Source organism: Mus musculus, chromosome 3, assembly GCF_000001635.26.
Source record: "Mus musculus strain C57BL/6J chromosome 3, GRCm38.p6 C57BL/6J".
NCBI classification, from domain to species: domain Eukaryota; kingdom Metazoa; phylum Chordata; class Mammalia; order Rodentia; family Muridae; genus Mus; species Mus musculus.
The window spans coordinates 8,493,228-8,500,373 of NC_000069.6; the positions used below are offsets into that span (position 1 = coordinate 8,493,228).

General features: G+C 38.4%; 1 long non-coding RNA gene across 1 annotated transcript; it reads right to left on the bottom strand.

The window, feature by feature from the left end:
• Positions 1-1,141: 1,141 nt before the first annotated feature.
• On the bottom strand, positions 1,142-6,675 carry Gm41993. The gene is made up of 4 exons (XR_878669.1): positions 6,603-6,675; positions 5,351-5,692; positions 2,744-2,937; positions 1,142-1,623 (listed from the first exon to the last, which is right to left on the bottom strand). It is a non-coding gene; the product is annotated as a predicted gene, 41993 (long non-coding RNA).
• Between the last annotated feature and the right edge of the window lie 471 nt (positions 6,676-7,146).

Genomic DNA, 7,146 nt, shown 5'->3' on the forward strand with positions numbered 1-7,146 from the left:
TGCCTCCATGAGATCCAGCTGTAAGGCATTTTCTCAATTAGTGATCAAGGGGGAAAGGCCCCTTGTGGGTGGGACCATCCCTGGGCTGGTAGTCTTGGTTCTGTAAGAGAGCAGGCTGAGCAAGCCAGGGGAAGGAAGCAAGCCAGTAAAGAGCATCCCTCCATGGCCTCTGCATCAGCTCCTGCTTCCTGACCTGTTTGAGTTCCAGTTCTGACTTCCTTGGTGATGAACAGCAGTATGGAAGTGTAAGCTGAATAAACCCTTTCCTCCCCAACTGCTTCTTGGTCATGATGTTTGTGCAGGAATAGAAACGCTGACTAAGATAACAGGTGTGCATGACCATGCACAGCTCATATCATGTCTTCAAGGTAGTGCTTCTTCCCTCGTATGGAGGATCAAGCATCCAAGGCTACCCGGGCCTATGTAGAATGACCCTATCTTAAATAACAAAAATGAATTAAAAGAAAGGAAGGGAAGAAGCTGTGAAAGAAAGGGAGAAAGGAAAAAGAAGGAGGGAAGGGGAGGGAGGGTAGAATTTTAGAGTCAGGAACTGATGGAAGAATGCTGCTTACTGGCTTGCTCCTCATGGCTTAGTAAGATTGTTTTCTATTGCCACTCAAGACTAAGTGCCAGAGGTTTCACTGCTGGGTGATCTGGGCCTATCCACATCAATTATTAATCTAGAAAATTCCCCACAGACTGATCTGATGGGGATATATTCTCAATTGAGGTTCCCTCTGCCAAATGACTCTAATTGTGTCAAGTCAGCATAAAACTACCCAGCACAACTTACCCCTTGTCAACTTCACATACAAACACATTACTATTTTACAACAACCTTTCTTCACACTTATCCTCATGATAATATATTAACATTAATAATATTAATATCATAATATAAACATTCCAACTTTTTAAAGTCCCACAGCCCTTAAGAATGTAAATACTTTGAAAATTCTGTCTCTTTAAAACATTTAAAGTCTCTCTAAAATTTTAAAGTGTCCCTAAAATATCCAAGATCTCATAATTATGGGCCCCTATAAAATAAAAAACAAATCAAATAATCTTAATTTATTTAATTAAATTAAATAATTTAATTATTTAATATCTCCAAAGTTGAAAAACTGTGGTTAAGTCAAATCAAATAAAAGCAAAACCAAAATTCAAAAGTATTAAGAATTTATGTTCCTCTGGACTCCAAAAGGTCTGGGAAGAATTTTACACACACACACACACACACACACACACACACACATATATACATCTGCCATCCAAAGCATATACAGCTTGTCTTCTAGGTTCGTGTTAGCTCCACTTCACAGCTGCTGTCCTTGGTGGTCCTCTCATGGTGTTGGCCACGCCACACCACCCTGCAGTTAATCATTACAGATGCTCTCACAGATCCACCATGTCTCTTAGTTGATTTTATATCCAATCAAGGTGAGTAGGGGAAGGGGACTTGAATGAGGTTGTCCACCGTAGGCTCATATATTTGAATGTTTGTTCTGCAGTTAGTGGACTGTTAAGGATTAGGAGATATGGCCTTGTTGGAGGAGTGTCATCAGGGGTGAGCTTGGAGGCTTCAAGGGGCCATGTCATTCCAGCTAGGTCTTTGTCAAATGCCTATAGGTTAGAAGTAAAGCTCTCAGTTACTGTTCAGTACCACGCCTGCTTACCTGTTATCATATTCCCTCCTATGATGATCATGGACTAATCCTCTGAAACTGTAATCAAGTCAATTAAATTCGTTCTTTTGTAGGTTTTGTAAGTCATGGTGTTTCTTCACAGTAATAGAAAAATAACTAAGAGCATGTATATTATTAATTATTTATTAATTAAATACATATAGACACTTAAATACATATTTCACACATAAGATAAGTCATGCAAATAAGTAACATTCTATACCATCAAAAAACTATCCCCTAAGAAAAAGTTCCATTTATAATGGCACTAAAAATAAAATAACATTTAGGAATAATCTTGACCAATGAGATGAAAGATCTATTTACTGAACACTAAACCACATTAGTGCAGAACACCGAGACACGAAAGAAATCCCATGTTTACTGATTGTCTTAAGATGTTTAAAATGTCCATATTACCCAAACACTCCTACAGATCCCATGCAATCATTTTTTTACAAAAATAGAACTCCAAAATGTTTCTGTGACTAGAAGAGATTCTGAACAGCTGCAGCAACCTTATTTAAAAAAAAAAACAAAAAACAACTTAACATTACAGCTGGGTCCCTGCATCCATGTACTTTACAAGCAGATTCAACACTGGGTGAAATTTTCAGCTGTATTGAAGAATATAGATGAAATTCTATACTGTATTGAACAGCAAAGTATAAAAACTACTAGTACATCATATTGTATTAGGTACTATTAATAGTCTAGAAATAATTCAAAGTAGAGCTTCTTAAGCCCTTTCACTAGTGACTCCTTTATGGCAGAATTTTTTCTCCTTGTATTTTATTATCTCTTTGTGTTTTGAACATTTTCACTTTCTCTCCTCCTAATCCTCTCAGTTTCAGACCCACTTCTCTAACCAACCCTCTTTGTGTTCTCATTTTTAAACAATTAAGTCAAATTTATGCTTCCCATACATGCCTGGTGTTTAGCCACCACTGGATTGTAGTATATATACCAGAGCCACACCTTCACAGGACACTGGGTATTCCTCTCCTAGCAGCCATCAATTACCATCAGCTTCTCAACTGGGGAACCATTGTGCCTACCTCCTTCCTTCATACTGCAGAGTCTCTTGCTTGAGCTTGCACAGGTTTTGTGCGTGCTGTCACGACCTATGGTTTCCTATGTGCAGGTGCCATGATATTTCTGTAAAATGGTTTCCTTGTAGTCATCCACCACCTCTGGTCTTGACATTCCCATGCCCTCTTCTGCGATGATCTCTGAACCATGGAAAGAAGATCTGTAATAGAAATGTCCTCGTAAGAGATTGTCATTCTGCAGTCTCTTAGTCTCTGCAACTTGACCAGTTGTGGGTCTGTGTTAATCACTATCTACTGCAAGAATTTTCCCCAGTAAGGATCAAGAGATATACTAGTCTATGTATATATTGATAAGTCATTAGGAATCAGTATAATACAATGTCCACTTAGAAGAATAATAGTTATAGTTTTTCCCCTCTGGACTATGACTGATTTAGCCACACACTCTTAGTCCCAATAATGGTGCCAGGTATGGGCTTTATCTTCTGGAGTGGATCTTAAAACCATTCAGAAAGTGATTGGTTACTCTATAACATTGCTGTTATTATTGTACCAATGGGTTTATCTTACTGGGTCAGTAGTTATTGGAACACACTGGGTTCACAGGTTGTTAAGCCTAATAATTACTTTTCTCTTCTTGTAACATGCATCACACTCTCCAGAGCTATGAAAGCTAACCAGAAAACGAATCTTGCTTCAAATAAGTACCAGTGTGGTTTCTCCATGTTCTACAACCCAAGGATGTAGTGTCTTCTGAAATAAGATCTTACTATCAAGTTCTGGAGAGTAACTCTGGTGGTTTGAATAACAAATGCCCCCCATAGGTTCAGGGATTTGAATGGTCTTTAATAGGTGACACTATTTGGCAAGAATTTAGTAGTGCAGCCTTGCTGGAGAAAATAAGCCAGTTGGGGAGGACTTCGACACTAAAAGCCTGGTGCTATTTGCAGTTGACTTCATGTCATGCTTGTGATTTAAAGATGTGAGCTCCTAGATTTCTGTACCTGCCATCATGCCTGTCACTATTGCTGAAGTCCCTGCCAAGTTGGAATATTGCCAAGTGTCCCTGCCAAGATGGATTCTTGTCCCTGTAGAACCATAAGCCAAGGTAAACTTTACATATTACCTTAGTCATGGTGTTTATCACAGCTACAAAAAGTGATTAGTAGAGTGAACAAAGGTGACAGCAACTGGATATTATGTATAGGAGGTGTTTGGGCCAACAACTTCAAAACACATAACCTACTATCTCTTCCACACTGGGTGGAGCTTGAGCATAGGACCTCAAAGCCCACCCTGACAGTGATACATTTCCTCAAACAAGATCACACCTATTCCAACAAGGCCACACCTCCTAATAATGTCACTCCCTGTGGGCCAAGCATTGAAACACATGACTCTATGGGGCCAAACCTATTCAAACTACCACGCCTACTTTTAGCATTGTTGCCCAAGAAAGTTTCATACAATCCTAGTTTGTGTGTGTGTATATATGTGTATACATATGTGTGTGTGTGTGTGTGTGTGTGTGTGTGTGTGTGTGTTACATGTGTATAAACTCATGTTTTCAACATGGTATATAAATTAGATATTTACTGATTATAAATCATAAGGAATTTTTAAACAATTATTGTCTATATAATTTTACCATTTATTAAAGACTAAAGCAAATTTATATAGTGATGAGATAGATGTGTGTGTGTGTGTATGTGTGTGTGCTTCTTTTTACTTAAGGATGCTTAAATATCTGCCTAAATATCTGATACTATAAAACACAAAACACCTTCAATATTTTTGGAGCTGAGCAATATTTTGCTTTTTTTATTCATCAATGTTAATTTTATATAAATACAAAATGGCAGAAGTTTGTTTCAGGCATTTCAAAAACTAATGAAATTTTGTCCTAACACAAGACAAAAATCATTTAACACATTTTAATGAAACCCAGATAAGTAATTCAAACAGCATTTTTTTAAATCTAACATTTTAACACAGTCCAAAGATTTATCAATTTGGTAATACATGCTGAAAAATAACAAGAGGGGAAATACTAATGTTTTCTATAATTAAACTGTTATGTTTCTATGAGAGCAGTTCACAATATACAACAGTGGAGTCTGAGCTGAAACATCTGAGCATACCCACTGGTGTATCCTAACTTCACAACACCCACAGTGCAGCGCTCTGTATTCAGAATCGGAGCTGCAGAGCTATGAAGTGAGTCACGGGTGAGCATTCCCAGAAATGCTACCAAAAATGCAGCTTCCCAGGTGCCAATGCCAAGGAAACATTTCACAGGAGGTTCTGCCTTTGCGATGCTGGTCTCTTCCTAATCACAGCTAAGTATTCAGCCCCAGATGGCCAGTGCCAATTGTCCTAGCAAAGCAAAAATTTCACTTTAGTGGCTCTAGTCTCTTGTTAATCAAACAGTGCTTCAAGCTCAGGTGACCAGAACCACAGATTCTTAGTTTAAAATACCTTTCACATGGCCCTATTAGAGTCTTTACGTCCATCTAAAATGTCACAAGCTAGCCTCCATCATCTGCTGCTCTCAGCATTTGCCAGCTTTTTCCACCATTATAACAGAAGAAGCAGCTTAGGAGAAGTACTCACTTCAGCTCACAGTCTCAGGGTGGGATGTCCTTCTATTTAGGGAAAGATGGTTTATCAGTGCTCACAGTTTCAGGGCAAGAAGCTCGGTAGCTGTTGTCCTCCGCTTATTGTAGAATGAGCATCTGACCCCACTATCGTGGATGACATGAAGCACAGAGAACTAAGTCAAGAGTTTCACAGTCCACCATCTCTGCTAGTCAGGCCATGGTGCATAAAGGTGGCACAACCTTCCAAAACAGTGTCACCAGCCAGAGACCAAGTGTTTAAGCACACCAGCCTGTGTAAGACATTTCATATTCAAATGGTAGCACACGCGAGTTCATGAAAGGAAAGTAGGACTGTCTGAAAAGTACAGGGAGAGTTGGAGATCAGCATTAGTCATCAGGAAAATCCAAATAAAGACACAAGAGGTATTGTGGCAAACTTACTCCTAGAGCTATTTCTGAAAGACAATGGGACTGCATGTTAGCAAGAATGTGGAGAAGAGCATCTATGTGTGATATTGATGGTGCAGCCATTATGGGACACAGTGATTGCCTCAAGTGTAGAATGGTCTTGTAGCACAGCCACCTTCTGAACTTGGATGTTGGCAATGGAGCCAGTATGTCAAAGAGATCTGCTTAGCCCAGGGATGGAAAAAACCCAAGTACTCATCAGCAAAAGTATACAGAACATATCATTCCTACTGAAAACCCTTTGCTTCTGAAAAGGTCATGGTTGCTAATAATCTGAAATGTACTTCCTATTATATTCATTTTAAATATATCGTCTATTTGAAAGCAATAAAAAATCTTAAATTTAAGTACCAAAGTGTATACTCTATGCTAAAATGATGACCAATTTCCCATAAAATCCTTTTAACAATGGCTTTCTGGACTTCAGAATTGGCCATAAAATAAGAATAAAATTCTTTTATAATAAATTAAGATATATGACATGATGTTATAAGATATATTTTTAATAAGGTAAAACAAATTAACATATCCATCATTTCATACAGCTATGAATTTTTCCCATTTGTGGTAAGAAAAAAAAAAGCAACTGAAACTACACATATAGTACAAATTCTAAAAATAAACCAGGCACGGTGGCACAAAAATTGAATGCCCACATGTGGGAGGCTGAGGTGGTAGGACTGAGAATTGGGGTCTGCCTAGGCTACATAGAGAGTTCAGACTGGGCTACACAGCATGACCTTGTCTCAAAACGCAAATGAAATCCTAAATCCACAATCATTAATGATGGTCCTTACCTTACTGAGGTCTTTCTAGGTGTCTTCATCACACCTATTTGGTATTTTAGAATCTTAGTTTAAATCTCCCCAGTCTCTGTTGACATTTTAATAATAAAAAATTAGCTAATTTTTATTTTCATCTTTATATCTAGATATTTGATATATTTGACTTCTCCTCTCTCTCTCTCTCTCCTCTCTCCCTCTCCTCTCTCTCTCTCTCTCTCTCTCTCTCTCTCCTCTCTCCCTCTCCTCTCTCTCTCTCTCTCTCTCTCTCTCTCTCTCTCTCTCTCCTCTCTCCCTCTCCTCTCTCTCTCTCTCTCTCTCTCTCTCTCTTGATTACACACATGAGTAAGAATTAGCAATCTTCTTTCTATGCCTGGATTACTTCACTTCAGATTTCACTTTCTTGTTCCCACAATTCTTGGTGCCTCTTAAATGGAGCACTCAATTTACTCCTCAATCTTATAACGGGTGGTTGCTGGATATAATTAAAACCTGGTAAGTCTTCATATGTTCATTTTATTCACTGGCTCCCAAAACAAAGAAACTTAGTAACTCTCTA